Source organism: Terrapene carolina, unplaced genomic scaffold, assembly GCF_002925995.2.
Source record: "Terrapene carolina triunguis isolate 2854851 unplaced genomic scaffold, T_m_triunguis-2.0 Scaffold96, whole genome shotgun sequence".
NCBI lineage: Eukaryota > Metazoa > Chordata > Testudines > Emydidae > Terrapene > Terrapene triunguis.
In genome coordinates this window covers 68,121,598-68,142,140 of record NW_020664447.1, presented here as the reverse complement: position 1 = coordinate 68,142,140, position 20,543 = coordinate 68,121,598, and positions in this window count along the sequence as shown.

Here is a 20,543-nt window from a genome sequence, read left to right as displayed (position 1 = left end):
TCAGCACCAAACCCTGAAAACGCTTGCGCCACAGTTCTAACAAGTTTCTTGTGGCTTCTTAGTTTGCAGAAATGTGAGTATTTTCAAAAGATGACTGCATTTGTTCCACCTATTAGCAGTGATATTGCCTCATAGAGTAACAAGGATAATTAACCCAGTGGGAAAAGTAAAGCCAAAAGAAAGAGTGCCTGTGTATTTGCCTGTGTCTTATTCTCTGAGGATGGAGTTCAGTTACACGTACATCAATATGTCCATCTGCGTACAGTAGAATAATCAGAAATACTTAGCCAAGAAAAATAATGTTCCAAGCAGGAAGGAAACATGAAATTCCAGAAGAAATACTTTTTCCCTATCTCTTATCCTTCTTGGCACTGAACACACTTATTTATAGCCCTTTGGGCCATACTATTCCTGTATTAGGACCATATGAAAGCCTTGTACTCTGTGTTGTTTCATATCAGTATTTGATGTGGCTAATATGATGTAAAAGCCTCTGTAATGATTTAGCACTTTGAGAGATATTATCGAGACAAATTATGGAAAACAGATAGCCTGACAGACAGGAAGCGAATATGAATCAACTCCCCCTTTATGCCTCTCCCCCTGCTCCCCACAAATGTCCTTTTGGAAAAGCTGCTGTAACTTTTCCCGCATTTGAAGGAAGTCATTTTAAACTCCGGTTACATGTTAAATAAGGCAAACATCCCCTGTGAGGAACAACAGTCTTTCTTGGTGGAATCTCTCATTGCATAGAAGCTGGGAGGGCTCATTTCTTTGACATAAATGTTTTGGGTTGGATTTTCAAACGCACCTAAATAACTTAGAAGCACAAGTAATCAATGGGATTTGTATACCTAAAGATGCTTTGGAAATCATACTCCATATCTTATTTTGTACTGACCCAACACTATGTCTGAATCAGGGAACTGGTTACACAGTTACAGGTTATAGCTGAGACTGGACATAATTACATCCCCATAGCTCAGCTAAAGCCTGGGACTATCCATGGTTTTAACATGATTATGAAGACATTATGAGATCCCATCAGTGTGATGAAGTGGATAATGAGGCCCCAATCTGGGCATCTTGCACCACTTAGGCGGCACAAAGTGGTTAGATTCTGGCCATAAATGGCCAGCACAGGATGAACTTTCTGGAATGGAACTTTCCCCTGGTGCAGACAGCTCTTGCGCTAGTCACCAAACCTGTCCCTTGTACAGGGGGCATGCTGAAGGAGGGATAGGGTATGTAGGGGGCTGGCAGTGGTTGTGGCAGAGGTGGGGCAGCAAAAAGGCCATGGTAGAGAACTGCTATGATGATCCTCCACTGACAAAAATTAGAACTGTCAGGTGACTAACTTTTAAAGAGAAGGTACTAGCATAGGATTGGGCAGCCATAACCAGCTCCCAGACAACACTCCTGCCTTGTGCTGAATAAAGCTTGGATGCAGGAGAAAACTGAGCTCTAACTGGGTCTTTTGACTCAATTATAGTTGTAGTGTACACCTTTTCCATCTAGGGCCCAAAGTCCCTTTGCAGTTTCAATTTATTTCTGTCTGTCATATTTATGTGGCCAAACCATAGAACCCATATACAGAATTACCATATGAAACGAATTGGCATCAACATTGTTGAAATGAATAGTTTTGCACAAGAAAGGGCAGAGAATACATACTGACTAAGGTTTTAAGATTTACTCAAAGTGAATTGTATTAATACTAACCAAAATATATGGCCTGCATTTGCAAGTACCATTTTAAGATAAGAAGGCAGAAAGCTGCAATCTCTGTCAACTACTTTGCTCTGTGTAGTGCTCAGACATTTTGCAACACAGATACTGAAGTGTTGGGGATAACTGACATTGTCATTTTGCTTCACAAACTTACCATTAAAAAAGAAAGAAAGAAAGAAAGAAAGAAAGCAGCACTGAATCCTTTTGAAAGCAAATTTTTCTGCCCTAGAAAAAGGATGAGTAGAATCAGCTGTCAAGAAGAGGCTTTAAAATGCTTCCTGGCATTTTTAAAATATGCTCAATGTTCATTTCTAAACATTGTAGATGACAACTTCCTAACTGAAAAAGTTAAGAAAACTTAACAGATAAAGAGGAACCGATCAAAGAACTAAAACATTAATGATAGTGTAGATATAAATGATCATGACTTGATCACATTTATAATGTGCAAACAGAAAAAAGTCCAGACTAGTAATATTTATATTTGGTGCTTTAATAGGCCCATTTCACAAAGCTGAAAACAATTATGAGCCAAATCATCTGGGAGGAAGAATTTAATCAGAAAAATGTGAACAATAATTGGGAATCATTTAAGAACACCTTACTAGATGCCTAAAAAGTCACAATCAAGGAAGAAGGCCATACTGGTTAAAAAACAACGACTTTGTTTAGAGGAGAAATGAAATTAAGGTAGCTATAAAAATAAAAAGTTATAACAAATACAAGAAAGGGAAAGTTGATGGTAATAATATAAATCAAATGTTAAGAATTGTAGAAAATTGCTAAGCAAAGCAAAAGGACATAAGGAGAAATCTATGGCCTGCAGAATTAAGGACAATATGGAGCAGGGTTTTTTTTAAAAAAAATTAGGATTAGTATTATCCATTACTAGATGAAAATGGTAGAACAATCAATAATAATGCAGAAAAGGAAGAAAAAAACAACCCCAGATGATATAGCCTTTTCATATGGTGACAAAACTTTTTCTGTATTCTGTACTCTTGTTCCCCTAGAGTATTTGGAGGATGTTATACAGAAGCTACTAAAGTCAGACATTTTAAAATCAGCAGGTCAAGATCATTTTCATTCAAGGATCTTAAAAGAGCTGGCTGAGGACTTCACAGGACCATTGGCATTGATTTTCAATAAGTCTTGGAGCACTGGGAGAATTCCAGACTACTGGAAGAAAGCTAATGTGTCAGTTTTTTAAAAGGGAAATGGATGATCCAGGTAATTACAGGCCTGTAAGCCTGACATTGATCCCGAGCAAGATAATGACACATCTGATACAGGATCTGATTAATAAAGAATAAAAGGAGGATAATGTAATTAATGCAAATAAACAGGGTTTATGGAAAATAGATCCTGTGAAACTAACTTCATTTGTTTAATGAGATTACAAGTTTGGTTGATTAAAATAATGTTGATGTAATATACTTAGACTTCTGGAAAGTGTTTGACTTGGTACCGCACATTTTGATTAAAAAACTAGAATATAAAATTAACACGAAACACACTAAATGGATTAAAAACTGGTTAATTGATAGGTCTCAAAATGTAATTGTAAATGGGGAATTATCACGCAGGTGTGTTTCCAGTGAGATCCCAAAAGGATTGTTTTCTTGGCCCTATGCTATTTTACATTTTTATCAATGATGTGGAAGAAAATCAATGACACAAAAACTGTGGGAGTGGTAAATCTTGGCAAGGACAGGTCACGAATACAGAGTGCTCTGGATCTCTTGGTAAACTGGGCACAAGCAAATAATAAGTGGGTTTTTTTAATGCAGCTAACTTTAAAATATGCATTTAGGAACAAAGAATATAGGCCATATGCACAGGATTGGGGACTCTATCCTGGGAAGCAGTGACTCTGAAAAACATTTGGGGGGTGATGGTGGATTATCAGCTGAACATGAGCTCCCAATGTGACGCTGTGGTCAAAAGAACTAATGAAATCCTTGGAATATCCAGTAGAAATACATAGGTTATTTTATCTCTGTAGTTGGCACTGGTGCGACCACTGCTGGAAAACTGTTCAGTTTTGTTGCCCACAATTGAAAAAGGATGTTGACAAACTGGAGAGGGTTCGGAGAAGAGCCAAACAAATCATTAAAGGATCAGAAAACATTCCTTATAGTGATAGACTCAAAGAGCTCAATCTATTTAGTGTAACTCGATTATAATCCATAAATTTCTACATGGGAAACAAATATTTAATAATGAGCTCTTCAATCTAGCAGATAAAGATATTACATGATTCAATGACTGGAAGTTGAAACTAGAGAAATTCAGACTGGAAATATAGCATACATGTGACAGTGAGCATAATTAACCCTTGGAACAATTTACCAAGAATCATGGTGGACTCTTCATCATGGACAATTTTTAAATCAAGGTTGGATATTTTTCTAAAAGATATGCTCTAGGAATAATTTTGGGGAAAGTTTTATTGCCTGTGTTATATAAGAGGTCAGACCAGATGATCACAATGGTTTCTTCTATCTTGGTAATCTATGAAAGCTGATAAGTAGGCAGGCTGAAGATGTGTTAGATAGTCTGACAGCTACAGAGCCAGGGAAAACTAGAGCATCCTGTGTCCTGCAACTTCTTATTTCTTAGAGAAGAGACAGGACTCAGTTGTACTGTACTGCAGTATTGCCACCTTCTGGCTGACACATGGAGTGTCCTTGAAGAGTTGTGGAGGGAGCAGCATTTCCAGTCTTCCTCACCTGACAGGTAAGTTGCCACAGTGACCTTTGATGAAGATGTACTAAATAAGAGGAATGTTGGGGCATCCTGGAGGACATTCTCCAACTCAGCAAATGTATTTGGTTGGTGTCCTCGTCTAAGGCTACCTTTGGAGTTCATGATATATTTATATATGTATCTCAGGCTGACTTGTAGGTAGGGAATGTAGGGTTTACTGAATATAACATCAGTGAGAAACTGCATGCCTTTATGAATGGTGATCTCTAGATTGCATAGCTTATTATATGAACTGAGTTCCATGTGAAAAAATATTGCATGTCTATATTCTGCCAGAGAGAGGAAGGGGTTCTCTGTCTTCCCCCCACCCCCAACCTGTCTATTTTGGCATTTTTCATGGAGGAGCACGACCCCTTCCACCACCACCACCACCACCAAAAGCATCTAGGAACTTACAAGCAATTGGCACCACTTGAATCACAGTGTTACTTTTCCTGATCTAACTTCCAATACAAGTATTGGCAAGTTAAACATTTAAAGGCAAACTCACTTACAGGAGAATGCCAATGATCATTGGCTGAAATAAATTATCTGAACTTACCAGGAAAAAAATTCCAGGCATATTTTGTAACACAGCCATAAAATGACCAGTAGGGAATCAAGAATTTGTACAATTCACGATTTAATAATATAGCTAGCTAATTTCTCAACTACTTAAATAAACATCTTGATTTTTTGGTGGATGTCAACTGGCACCGTCCTCATAAGTGATATTGGGCACATCTTTGAATCAAAGTCAGCTCATGTTTGCTGCTGATCCTGCCATGTTTCCCTTCTCAATAACCTCAACCCTGGCATATTCCCTTGCATTAGCCTTATCTCCAAAAATAGTGAATAAGAGACTTTGAAGATATTAGACAACTGTAATTACCAACAAACATCTAAACAGTCAAGACTCACTAGTGCTTATATAACCCAGACCTGCTTGGTGTGGCACTCTGTCCCCTCTAGTACTGGCTAGAGATTGATGAGCCTGCTACAGCCTTGGTTAAGAGGCGTTTTTAGCCCATGCAGTAGAAGCTTATATATTAAGCTCCAGAGGTCCCAGGTTTGATTCAGGTGCCTGTTGGTGTTAAACTTATAAAGCAAAATGGGATTACTTTTGTCATGTATGATACAGAGGCAGTGTGGTTTAATTAACATGGCTCTAAACTGGGGCTTGGGAACCCTATATTATATTCCTGCCTCTGCCACCAACCAGCTCTGTGATTTGAGGCAAGTCATTTTACATCTCTGTGCCTCCATTTCCCCTCCCAGCCTGTTTAGACTGCAAGCTCTTCCGGACAGTCTTACTCTAACTTAGTCTCTTACTAAGATTACCTTTTCCTCTGTTGGTACAGTGCCTAGCACCAAAGAGCCATGATTCCAATTGGGTCCTCTGGGTGCTAACTCTAATAAAAATAACGAATGTATGATAAGTACATGTTTTAGAAAGAACCTCGAAAGCATAGGGGAGTGAGAAGGGAAGTGGATTTAGGCCTGGTTACTACATTTTTTACATTGAATCTTAAGGCTGTCCGCTCACAAAAGAGGTATCACTTTAACCACGAAGCATGAAATAATTGGAAGTAAAGCCAAACAGTCAAGGCTGCTACAGAACTCACTATTTCTTAAAGTGCTTGACAGAAAATCCTTCCTTTATATGGATTCTCTTTGTTCCTCTGGGTTACATACTATTGTTCAGTGCCAGTAGAGTACAAGGATCAACTTCCGACTTTCGGGATGATGAGGGAGGGGATAGGCCTTTTACTTGTAAATATACTTTTCTGGAGGTGAGCGGATAGAAGTGGCATTTGCAGCTTACAATAGGAAGGAAACTCCTTGGGAAGCACAGCAGAGGGACTAGGACAGTAACAATCACACCAGCAGGAGGTCCAATAAGCAGCAGGAGGCTTACTATGCACCAGAGCTCACACTGATAACTAGCTGTTTAATGAGGCACTTGAGGATCACAATGGCAGCTTTTTATAAGATGTAGAGTTTTGTATTTCTTAATTCTATGCTGTGTAGCTCTAAGGTGAGGAAGCGTTCTCAATGGATGAATTGAGGAGGGTGGGTAGCAGAAGTGGAATCACAGAAAAATAAAGTTATCTTGATTGCAAGCAGTATGTCAATTTTGATAGTTGTGAGCTAGGTGCTTTGGGGTTTCACAACTTTCTCATAATCAGTAAAGGAGTGAGTGTGAGAGCATCAGTAAAATAACAAATGGCAGAATATTAGAGGCAAGGCAGGACTTCCTACATTCACCCGATCCCTGACCTTTGTTGTACAACAGTCTCTATAGACAAGCAAAATTGTGGACTCTGCAGCAGAATGACAGAAATTGACACTTGTCTCCTTCACCCGCACTTCTTTCTGGGACATGATAGCAATAATCTTTGTTAATATAAATCTTTCCACCTCACGATAAATAAACAAAAGGGGGGGGCATGTTTCAAAGTTCCTGAAGTACAAATCATTAAATTTTTTTTTTCAGGCATGCAGCTAGTGAAGGAAAAATGGAGCAGGAACAGGTTTTCTGAGTTGAGAAATGAGGAAGGAGTACAGCAGGCAGTAACAGAAAATGGGAGAGCAAGGAAGACAAGAAGAAGAGCAGCTAGTCCTACAAGAAGAGGGGAAGAGTCAATGGAGATAGCCAGAGCTCAAGCCCCAGGAGTACAGAGGATGACCCACAGAAGACTGCAAGGGAGAACAAAAAGAAAAGATAACTTTCAGCCAGAAAGAATGAAAGGAGGAAGGCTGGAGAATCACACCAAACACCAGGAAGAGGCAGGTCTACATGACTGGGAACTCCCTTCTAAGAAGAACAGACAAACCTGGTATCAGAGCTGATCCTAAGAACAGAAGGGTATGCTGTCGGCCAGGAGCTAAAATATGGGATGTGGACCTGAGGCTGAAGAGGATCCTAGTGGAAGCAGGAAAGAATCCACTGACTGTCTTTCATGTGGGAACAAATGATAGTGCTAGATTCTCTCTGGAATGCATCAAGGGTAACTACAGCAGGCTGGGGAAGATGCTTAAAGAAATGAAAGCTCAGGTGATCTTCTGTGGGATTCTACCTGTTCCTAGAGGAGGCGAATGAAGGTGAGACAAGATTATGATGAACAGATGGCTCAGGCAGTGGTGCTATAAGGAGGACTTTGGGACACTCGATTACTGGGAGGCATTCATGGACAGTGGACTGTTCTCATGGGATGGACTCCACCTGAGCAGAGAAGAAATAGTCTTCTGGGATGGAGATTGGCACAACTGATCAAAAGAGCTTTAAACTAGGGAGTTGGGGGGGAGGGAACTTGAGAGATACTCATGCCCTCTCCACACCTGATTGTAATTTTGAGCAGGAGGAAAATCAAAGTAAGAGAGGATACAACAATGGAGAAAGGAACAGAGGGTAGCAAAATAGACATCAGGAGGAAAGAATGCCAGTAGCAATGACACTAACAGTCAGGTAGGTAATAATAGCAATAGAATGACTGTACCTAATCAGGTGAGGAATCTGGGTGAAACCAAGCAGAAGCAACTAAGAAGTCTGTGCACCAATTCAAGAAGCCGGGTTAACAAAATGGAAGAATTAGAACTACTGGTGCAGGAAGTGAAACCAGATATTATAGGGATAACAGAAATATGGTGGAAGAGTAGTCATGATGGGACTACAGGTATTGAAGGGCATGCGCTGTTCAGAAAAGACAGAAATAAAGGTAAAGGTGGTGGAGTAGCATTGTATATTAATAACAAAGTAGAATGTTCAGAAATTAGAAGTGATGGAGTGGATAAAACAGAATGTTTGGGTCAAAATCACTTCTGGGAGAAAGCTAATACAGGCTCCACTAGGACAGCGTTTGGGCTGTTCTACAGACCCCCAGGATACAATTTGAATATGGATAGAGACCTCTAATATTTTTAATGAAATAAATACTACTAGTAACTGATTATGGGAGACTTTAATTTCCCAGATATAGATTAGAGGACAAGTGCTACTAATAATGGTAGGGCCGAGATATTCCTGGATCTGATAACTGATATATTTCTTCACCAAAATAGTCACCAAACCAATAAGAGGTGATGCCATTTTAGACTTAGTATTGGTGGATAATGAGGACCTCATAGAATAACTGGTTGTAGAGGACCACCTTGGTTTTAGTGACCATGAGCTAATTCAGTTTAAACTAAATGGAAGGATAAACAAATACAGGTCTGCAACTAGGTCCTTGATTTCAAGAGGGCAAACTTAAAAACATTAAGGGAATAAATTAGGGAAATAGGCTGGACTGAAGAACTCAAAGATCTGAATGTGGAGGAGGCTTGAAATTACTTAAAAAGTCAAAGCTGCAGAAGCTATATCAAGCCTAGATCCCAAGCAAGAGGAAACATTAATAGGCAAGGGTTGCAGACCAAACTGGATGAGCAAGGATCTCAAAACAGGTTATTTAGAGAAATCAGAAAAAGTCTACAAGGAATGGAATATGGGATGGATCAGCAAGGAAAGCTATCTACTGGAGGTCAGAAGGTGTAAGGGAAATATCCAAGCTGCCATAAGACAAGCAAAGATGGACCGTGCAAAAGAAATTAAAACTAATAGTAAAAAGTTCTATAGCCATATAAATAAAAAGAAAACAAGGAAAGAAGAAGTGGGATCACTAAGAATTGAAGATGGAGTGGAGATTAGAGATAATCTAGGTATGTCCAAACACTTAAATTAATACTTTGCCTCAGTTTTTAGTAAGGATAATGAGGAGTGTGTGTTGTGGCAGGGTGGCTAATGGAAAAGAAGATATGGAAGTAGAAATTATTACATCTGAGGTGGAAGTGAAACTCAAAACTGCTTAATGGGACCAAATCAGGAGGACCAAATAATCTCCATCTAAGAATCTCTCTCCAGGAAGTTTTTGGAGAGAGTTGGAGGAACCGACTAGGGGCCATGCTCCTCTTGACCTGCGGCTTACAAACAGGGAAGAATTGGTAGGGGAAGTAGAAGTGGCTGGCAACCTAGGCAGCAGTGACCATGAGATGGTTGAGTTCAGGATCCTGAAAAAAGAAAGAAAGGAGAGTCACAAAATACGGACCCTAGTCTTCAGAAAAGCAGACTTAGACTTCCTTAGTGAACTGATGGGGAGGATCCCCTGGGAGGTTTATATGAGGGGGTAAGGAGTCCAGGAGAGCTGGCTGTATTTTAAAGAAGCCTTATTGAGGGTGCAGGATCAAACCATCCCAAAGTGCAGAAAGAATATCAAAGATGGCAGGCGACCAGCTTGACTTAACAGAGAAATCTTCAGTGAGCTTAAACTCAAAAAGGAAGCATACAAGAAGTGGAAATTTGGACAGATGACTAGGGAGGAGTATAAAAATATTGCTAGAGCATGCAGGGGTATAATCAGGAAGGCCAAGGCACAATTGGAGTTGCAGCTAGCAAGGGATGTGAAGGGTAACAAGAAGGGTTTCTACAGGTATGTTAGCAACAAGAAAAAGGTCAGGGAAAGTGTGGGACCCTTACTGAATCAGAGAGGCAACATAGTGACAGATGATGTGTAAAAAGCTGAAGAACTCAATGCTTTTTTTGCCTCGGTCTTCACAGACAAGGGCAGCTCCCAGACCACTGCACTGGACAACACAGCATGGGGAGTAGGTGAGCAGCCCTCAATGGTGAAAGAACAGGTTAAGGACTATTTAGAAAAGCTGGACATGCACAAGTCCATGGGTCAAGACCTAATGCATCCAAAGGTGCTGAGGGAGTTGGCTGATGTGATTGCAGAACCATTGGCCATTATCTTTGAAAATTCGTGGCGATCGGGGGAGGTCCCAGACAATTGGAAAAAGGCAAATATAGTGCCCATATTTAAAAAAGGGAAAAAAGAGACCCCAGGGAACTACAGACCAGTCAGCCTCACTTCAGTCCCTGGCAAAATCATGGAGCAGCGCCTCAAGGAATCCATTTTGAAGCACTTGGAGGAGTGGAAGGTGATCAGGAACAGTCAACATGGATTCACCAAGGGCAAGTCATGGATTTCAGTAAGGCATTTGATACACTTTTACACTGGAAATTATTAGTTAAATTAGAGAAGATGGGGATTAATGTGAGAATAGAAAGGTGTATAAGGAATAGGTTAAAGGGAAGGCTACAACGGGTCATACTGAAAGGTGAATTGTCAGGCTGGAAGGAGATTACCAGTGGAGTTCCTCAGGGATCAATCCTGGGACCAATCTTATTTAACATTTTCTGTAATGACCTTGAACAAAAATGAGAGCGTGCTTATAAAATTGTCGGATGACACAAAGTTGGGAGGTATTCCCAATACAGAGGTGGAACAGAATATCACACAAGAAGATCTGGATGACTTTGAAAACTGGAGTAATTGAAATGGGATGAAATGTAATAGTGAAAGTGCAAGGTTATACACTTAGGGATTAACAACATGAATTTTTACTATAAACTGGGGATATATCAGTTGGAATCGACAGAGGAGAAAGGATGAGTCTGAGCTGCCCATGTGATGTGGCTGTGAAAAAAAGGCTAATGCAGTCTGAGGATACATCAGGCAAGGTATTTCCCGTAGAGACCGGGAAGTGTTAGTACCATTATACAAGGCACTGGTGAGACCTCATCTGGAATACTGTGTTCAATTCTGGTATCCCATGTTTAAGAAAGATTAATTCAAACTGGAACTGGCACAGAGAAGGGCTACTAGGATGATCAGAGGAATGGAAAACCTACCATTTGAGAGAAGACTCAAAGAGCTTGACTTATTTAGCCTAACCAAAGACTGAGAGATATGATTGCTCTCTATAAATACATGAGAAGGATACACAAGGGAGGGAGAGGAGTTAAAGTTAAGTGCCAATGATGGCGCAAGAACAAATGGATATAAACTGGCCATCAACAAGTTTAGGCTTAAAATTAGATGAAGGTTTCTAATCATCAGAGGTGTGAAGTTCTGGAACAGTCTTCGAAGGGGTGCAGTGGGGTCAAATAACCTTCCTGGCTTCAAGACTGAGCTTGATAAGATTATGGAGGGGATGGTATGATGGAACTGCTTACAATGACATGTGGCCCATCTGCAACTGCTAGTGGCAAATATCCCAATGGCCAGAGATGGGACACTAGAATGAGAGAGCTCTGAGTTACTACAGAGAATTTTTCCCAGGTGTCTGGCTGCCTTGCTGACATGCTCAGGGTCCAACTGATCACCATATTTGTGATTGGGAAGGAACTTTCCCCAGGTCAGATTGGCAGAGGCCCTGGAGGTTTTCTGCCTTCCTCTGCCGCATGGGACCTGGGTCACTTGCAGGTTTAAACTAGAATAAATGGTGGATTCTCTGTAAGTTTGCATCTTTAAATCATGATTTCATTATTTCAGTAACTCAGCCAGAGGTTATGGGTCAATTATAGGAGTGGATGGGTGAGATTCTGTGGCCTGAGATGTGCAGGAGGTCAGACCAGATTATCATGATCCGTTGTGGCCTTAAATTCGGAGTCTACTTTCCTGGAGCTCAATTCTCCCATCATAATTTACTGATTATTAAAGGGAGTTGCCCATATCCTGCAGTGCATCAACTGTGCTTTAGGAGATGTTGCCCTGGATTTACTTTATCGCTTACTGCTTCTCAGAGAAAGAAAAAATGGCATCACAGGAAGAGAATATGTTCAGTCTATAACAACAACATAAGTCTGACTATAATAAACTGATGTGCTCTATTTTTAGTTTGATGCTCTTCTACCGAGAGAGAACAAGGCCCAATGAAATTAAGATTCTTAGGAGCAGTTCTGGAGTTGGCATAAATCATTAGACCTCCACTGAAGTCAATGAAGCTATGCTGATTTATACCTGCTGAGGATCTAACCCCTTATATTTAGCTAATTAGTTACAGATTACATTGTTAGAATATAGCAAGGTCCCAGGCAAATATAGTGAATATTGAATCATTCCATAATCATTAACATTTTTGATCTTCCATCTCTCTTCGCTGCTTCCTGACTGTGTCTCATTTTAGTTTTTCCTTAACATTTTTTAGGTGTATTCATTATTAGCTTTTTCTTTCTCCACCACCACATGGTCTCTGCTGGAGCCAACATCTGACTGAGTCAGCAATTCTGAACACGAATGGAAAAAGGGAATGGTTTCCCTAGAAATAGGAACTACTGTAAACCTCAGAGGACACATGCTCACACATACACACATTTCCCATCAATTTAGTGGTTGGCACGAACTGTAGTTTCCCCATAAGGAATCAGAAATCTCTTTCTGCAGTGAATTGCTCAGACAAAATAAAACAGGGAGAGTAACTTTCTCTACCGGGCTCATAAATATGTAGACAATTTCACCATTATTATTTTGTGCTCGCTCAGCATCTTGCTATTTCCCTGAAAGAGCTCATCTGAGTTTGAGTCTATAAATTGAAACAGATTGTGCCTAGACCATTGTTTTGATTCAAAGCACTCTCTACTAGGTGCTCAGTTTATGATCACCAAGCCAATGCCACCTGTACTTCATTATAAACCTGAAGGAGTGGGGATTGAATGAAAGGATGATGCTAAACTACTTTGGTGATAGATGAGAAAGATGTGCCTTACCCCTTTGAGATCACCTCACAGATTCCTTTAATCAACAAAGGACTGTTCCTAAACAAACAAACAAAAAAATAGTGGTGAGATGCAAGGGTAATGGGCCTCCACATCCTTTTGCAAGTTTCTGAGGTGAAACAGCCAAACATGTCATTTGCTTATGGGGATTAAATGTTAAGAGTTGAATTACTGGTAAGGGTCAAAAGTTGTCAAGGCTCAAACTTTGCATGATATTTTCTCTGAAATAGTAAAAGACTTGGGGAGTGAGAGAAAAGCACTGTTAGAGTAACTTTGCATCAGTGTGGCTTTATTTGTGAGCACCTTCTAGCCAGGCAATCCAGCCCACACAGCAACTTATGCTGATACATACCTCCACTACCTTGAATCCTGTACTGTTAGAGGTACTGAATTTCAGGACTCCTGTCTGCTGGCGTAGTGAACAAAGCATCTCCACACCACTTGTGCCGGGTATTAGGAGCACTTGATCCACATAGACGGCCACGCAGGGGAGGCAGAGTACTCTACATTTACACTTGTGTAACCGAGAACATTCTAGACTTGGATTTTCTAGACAAATGTTAATTTAACACAGACTTTTAGTGGTGTTTATGTAATACTATTGTGATCTAACTGAAATTTCAATTCCTAGTGTTCTTTCAACATTAATGCAAGGTAAATTATCCACCTACTCCAAGGTGGAATGATTGGTGGAGTATTCATGAAAATATTAGGGCTAGGTGAACATTTGTAGGAAGTCTTTCCCTTTCCCAAAATAAAACCAAGAATCCCTACCCCTTGATTTCATTCCCAGCTGAAACTTTTTGGAGGCACTGTAAAACTTCTGTTAATGCTGCCCCTCCACTTGTTGCTCAGCTTTATACACCTCTGCGCTTTGGTTTCCAGCTAAGACCACAATATTGAAATATTTCCAGAAAGCTTTTTCTCATGCTAATTCTGCCTCCCCCTGGCCCTGTCTAAATAAATCCTGGAAATCTTGTAAAATAGCTTGTTTTTTCTGAGATTTACACCCCACTTTGGTAGATATATAAGGTTCAAATCCTTCTGAGAATCTTTGGGTAAGCATCCACACTTGTGCCCATCTCCTTCAAATTGCTCCAGACAGGTGGAGCCATGTGGAGCATTTTCAAGGATCAGGGACTTGGTTGCTTTTCTGAATTGCAGCTCCAAACTTAATATTTGCCCATAACTATTAAATATATAGTTAACATTCGAAGAAAAAACCTCCCCAAACTAATAAAATACCTAGTATGTAAATCATCAAAAAGCATTAACTTGGCTCAATATATGTTTTAGAATGTATAATATATGCACTTTGTTACTTACATGTATTATTTATCAGAGCTCTTAAAGTATCTTTGAAGGAGCTGTTACAGTCACTTATCTAATGAGTGATTACATATTTTGTTATGTGCCTTAATTTATGAAAAAAACATGCATTATAATTTATTTGCCCAGAGGGAAAAATAATCACAGTATCTACTATAAATCTGACACTTGAGAAATGATTCCCTCAGTAGGATTCAAGCAGGAACGGGGTTCAGAAGATAGGGTTACACTAGAAAGAGTTCTCTCTGGTTATTTTATGTTGAGCCTTCAGAATATTGTACACCAGAGATTGGTTGCTTTAAAGGGCACGGAAATTCCTTACTTCCATAAACCATATTATACTTAAACAGTGCAACAGAATTTTGGAAATAGTTTTGTAAAATATTTTGTAAAAATAAGAAAATAGAGATGGGCCACATGATCCGAACCCTCAGACTCACTGGCCAAAAAAGACAGCTGGTTACACAATACGGTCTTTTGATTTTTCTTTGGCTATGCTTGAATCCAGACTTCAGTCCTAGACTGTTATAGGCATCATGGACTCCATGATTTTAATTAAAAAAATATCCATGGCTTTTGATCTTTTGGCATGTTTGCATTCAGGAGTGGATGTGAGAGGAAGGCGATATAAAATATTAGTTAGAACAGGGGCCGGGAGTCAGGAGTTCTATCTCAGACTTCTGTTCAGAAACAAATTCCTAATATACCAAGGAGCATAATATTATCCCCAAGAGCTGATAAATAAGATGCAGGCTGCTCAACAGCAGAAATTTATGCTTTGATTGCAAATCAAAATTTGTGGGATTTCAGTATCACACCTAAAAGAGACTTATTTTGAAAAATTCATTTATATCCCCCAACATCAGAAAATAAATAAATAAATAAATAAAATTACAAATATATCTCCTTGCCTTAAAGTCCTAAAAATACTACTTTGGGGAAGAAAAAAATAAAAACAAATACTTTGTTTTTCATAGCTTACAAAGATCAGTTTGCATTGTTTTGGGCTAAACTATGACTTTTCCACAAGCCTCAGTAGCCAGACTGAAACTCTTGTTAGTCTCCCAGTTTCCTGTTGCTCCAGGGGCAGTAGCTACCCTGCATCAGGTCTGTGCCTGGTTGAAGTGGAGCCAAGGCCCTGACCATTCTCCCCACCTCCCACTTACTCTTATAGACATGAGCAGGGAAGGGGGAAGGATGTACGGATGCCATGAAGGCAACTTTTCTTCATACATATCCCCGTACACTGGCTATTGATGTTTTGGGGAGCTAAGAGAATACCAGATGCCTCCTTATTGTCCTCCGTGGCCACAAAAGTCAGGCCACAGTTTGACCTTGTATAAGCTGTGAAAATGTGACACAGGGACCTATTGCAGTCAGCTAGCAAAGGGTTCACTACTCTGCGTCAACAAATTCTATCAGGCCTGACAAACTCACTACACCCAATACACTGTTTTCATTGTATTTGTCCAAATGGTGTCTTGTAAGGTATTGAACAAAAGCTTATACCATACAGATCTTCTTAAATCGCTGTGAGAGGTATGCACCACTACCATGGAAAGAGGTACATATATACTCTGGGAATATGTTCCCAATAAGTCTGTATTAAGGCAGAGCTGGCAAACAGGTTTCTTCCAGACAAGAGAAGATGTGTCTCTCTCTCTGTCAAATGTAAACTAACCCTCCTAAGCCAAATCTGTATATGTAATAAAAAGTGGTTGGGAAGACTAACGTACAGGGGGTTGTCCTGTCTCGGGGGTGCAGACAGTGAACTTTGGAGGTGTAAGAGGAAGACAAGACAGACATGGTTATCCATTTATTGAGGAAACCCCTTATGGGGCAGGAAATATTAATGAAAACCTGGAAGCTGGTTATGATTGAAAATCTGCAACACTGGCAAATATTGAATCTTTGAGAGGAACTCTACTCTATCGAATAGAAAAAGTTAAACATTGATAAAATGCAATCCTAGGTCTAAAGTTATGTTTTGTTTTATTTGTAACCTGTTCCTATTATTTCTGCTCTGCTGTTCAGTCTCTCTTAAAATATTAACTTTATTAATAAACCTATTTGTTTTCACTATAAGTGGATTCCAGTGTTGTGGTGTTATAAAAGACCTGATCTTGAGTTGTGCCAGTCAACCTGTGTGTACACTGTCTCTTTGAAGACAATTCACCTAGTTATTTCTGTGAGGGTTCAGTGACAGGGGCTTGATACTAGAGGGGGATACTGGCAAAGAGGTCAGGGGTTGGTGTGTGATTGTCATTATCCTGCACAAGAGAGGGTGAGGTCTCTGGAAGCCTTGTGGTGCCAGATGCTGTGGGTTTCAAGGAGCTGAATCACAGCAGGCATAGACAAGACTGCTTCATGCTACGGGCAGGTAGCGGTAAGGTACCTCACAATCCTGAATTTACCTAGGGAGCATCATGGTGGCATAGTTGGAAGGATTTACACATTCTTTGTTGGTTAAGTATCATACTCCAAGCACTCATAAAATGAGAGATTCACAAATAAGAATAGACAAAGAAAGGTTACAGTTTTCATTTTCTGTTTGCTTATTTTGGGTAAAGGAAACAGAACAAAGGAAAGTAGATGAATAAAACAGTGGAAACAGCAAGTTGAGCAAAGAAACATATGCTAAGCTGACCAAGAAACAGTGAGAAGAGCTGTTTGCACAGCAAGGTCTCTCAGTAGCTGGTCAGAAGAAACTGGAGCTAGTGGCCCTGCTGCGCTCATGCTGAGGCAGGATGGGGCATCTGCTCCAAACTGGGGAGAGAAAGGGTCTCTCTCTCCTACAGGGTATGCAGAAGACCAGGCAGATGATTCCCTGGACAATCCAGCAGAGGCAGCAGCAATAGCAAGAGGTCCAGAGCTGTAGAGGCTGGAGTGGAACAGGCTGCTCATGAAGGAGAGATGGATGGAGCTGGCGGCCAGTGGCTGAGTTAGGAGGCAGACAAAAAACTCACTGACCAAGATAAACACAGGCAGCTTAAACAGGAAAACAGGGTCAAGTGACACCCATGGGATCCAAGAGGAAGGACATAAAGGTGTGCCTGATCAGGGACCAGCAGACAGGTGTGGGTATGACAGAGTCCATCACTCTGCCTGTAGCCTGAGTCATTATGGACACTAAAGAGTGTTCTGGGATTCTGACTGTGGGAATGTGGAAAGTTATTTTCTTGATGTATTAATTTTCTGTAATGTCACTGGGTTAAACCCCAGAGCTCAAGTACAAGCCCATCATGGCCAGACTCCATTGGTGAGGGACGAACTTGCCTGTCCACCCTCACCAGGGAAAATGAGTCAGTCAGTGCTGAGTATATATGTGGCACAGCTAGAAGCTGCTGTGGCCTGGAATCTGCCAGGACCAGTGAGACCCTGGTACAGCTAGGAAATGCTGTGGGCCAAAATGCCACTGGCAGCAGGGAAACTGGGCACGGTCATAAGATGAGAAGTAGCAGAGCTCCACTGGAACATGTGAGGTAGGGTGACTAGATGTCCCTATTTTATAGGGACAGTCCCGGTATTTGGGGCTTTTTCTTCTATAGGTGCCTATTACCCCACCCCCTGTCCTGATTTTTCACACTTGCTGTCTGGTCAACCTAATGTGAGGCAAGAGGTCTGGTTTCAGGCATTCAGGAGGACAAACCAGAGGGGAACGGTCTGAGTGCCTGGTAATTAAGAACTTGGGGAGGACATGGGAGAAAGGCTCCAGCAGCAGGACTACACTGCTACAAATAGTAGTGTAGATGTAGGAGGCACTGCTTGTGTGAGTGTGAGTGTGTAAAGAGCTGTGTAAGTTGTACACCCTGGGGGTTCAGGTGAGTAGGGTACTCTACTAACTTAAGCTGTGTCTCACTATTTACATTGCTACTTATACCTATGCTCACTGGGCGTGCAGTCCCTGTACTCTACACGCCACCATAAGTGTAGATGTAGCCTAACAGCAGAGATAATTGTATTTCCTGTTACCAGACACAGCTCAGTTTTTGCCCCTTGTGGAGAGCAAGCAAAACAGAAAAGGGTGAGTTATGCAGAGAAGCAGCAGCCATGGCACCATCCCTCTCCACACCAGCCTGTAGAGTAGGACTAGCACACTAGGGGGTGCAATCTACAACATCCCAAGGGATGGGTTAGGGTGAACATCCTCCCCATCCCAGGTGCACTAAAAGCTGGGGATTGCCTGTGCCTTCTAAAGCAGAATCTCTCCCAATGCTCCATTAAGGCAAAGCAGCTGTGTTGCACAGGATTCTGTTCAAATACCACAACTGAGTCTTCAGTTAATGCTTGTATACCCTAAAGGGTGGTGAATGGTATTATGTCTTATCCATAGCTATAATATTTTTCTCATCACAGATTGGTCTACATTCCCATAATACATTAGCAATGGGCAGACCTTAAAGAGTGTAAATTTCACATGCTGCTTTTTATCTAAACTGTCAAATTTTCTTGAGTCTGCAATATTTGCATTGTAGATCTCATGAGAACAGGTTTACTTGTAGGAGGTACAACACATCCTGTTCCTGCTCTGGAGCAGCCATTTTGTCTGTTTTACAGCACTTTTGCCTGGAGGTATGCATAAACTAATACATAAAATAATGGGGGGTGGAGAGAGAAGAGAAACCAAACTTTTCAGTTTTCAAAAGAGATTCAGTTAGGTTCAGTTCTAGAAATAGAACTAAGCTTAAAAAAGTTTTTTGTTTTCTCCGGAATACCTTTGTTAATCCCTAATATGAATGACAACGACATTGAATGGGCATTAAAAAAAAAAAATATTTAGGGAAACCATGCAAACAATTTGAATAGTTTTTGTAAAGACACCAGCGTCTATGTTTCTCTCAGCTCAGAGAATGCTTTCAAACAACAGACTTGAGTACTGGAGGAATGCTGGGCCACAAGATGCTATTTTATTTTTTTGAAGCTTTTTGCAAGTTGTGACCAAAGAGACTGTAAAGCTGTTTTGCAGTGACATGCACACAGAGATCTCTTTAATCACTCCCTACTGATTACAGGAAAGTGATTTTCTAAAAAATCTTAATATAGTTCACAAGTCCCTTATTGACTTTTCTTCCCTAGACCCCTAAACTGACCCCTGCTGCATCGATTGCAGCAATGTTGATCTCCCCGTAGTGAAGAGCAGCCCCTTGAGTGAGCATTTCTAAATGTGCCTCTCCTTTTGTTACACATGGACATTACCTGGGTTTTGATGCCAATTGTCAACCTCTTTTGAGTGATTTATCAGCATTATTGTAATTCCTGGAATAATGATTATCAGCTGGCAGGGGTGCTGGAACAATTTTTATAGGGCAGGGGTTGCTGAGAGCCATTGAACCAAACGATAAGCGCTGCAGCACCCCTAGTTACAGCCCGTCAGCAGGTATAGCTTCTGTGATAGGAAACAAAATGAGGTTGTAAAGGGCCTAATGCAGATGACTCCATTTGAAGAACAAGTTGAGGAAGGCTAGGCTACATTGGTATAGGTATATCCAGCAGGGACTGAAGAGCTATAGCAGTGGGATGGTTCTCACCCTGATTATTAACAGAAGGAGACCAATGATTCAGTACATGGACCAGACCTCAGGGAGACCAATCTGCATAGCAGCCTAGCATATGATCATGAGTTTTGAAAGAAGGCAATAAAAGTTGCCAACCCCTAAAAGGGAAGTGGCAAGACCACGACCAGGTATAATTTTACTGTAATTTGTGGAATTTAGCTTTATGGCACCCAAAGGGGCTTGTTGGTTAATTCCAACATACCATATTGAAAAAGTAATGAAATCCTCACATACCACAGCAAAAAACTTACCCCTTAAAATCTGAGAATTTAAATGGTTTCTTTAAAAGAAAGATCACTTACAGCTCTTTCCCTCTGTCAGTTAAGCTGAGTGCAGCACAGTGATTGGCCAGTTTTAAACAAAAGATACAAATTAAAACAAATTGGTATTTAGTCAATGTGACAGACATGGCAATTTCCTGTGGTATCATTGGAAAACCTTATTGAATCAAGTTTAAGTACCATTGTATTAAATGAAAAGGTTATGCATTATTGTAGGCCTGAATGATCAAAGGACTATATTGAATCATGTGGCAGACTTGGAGCAATGTATATGAAGTGGATTTCTTTGGAAATATCTAGGGG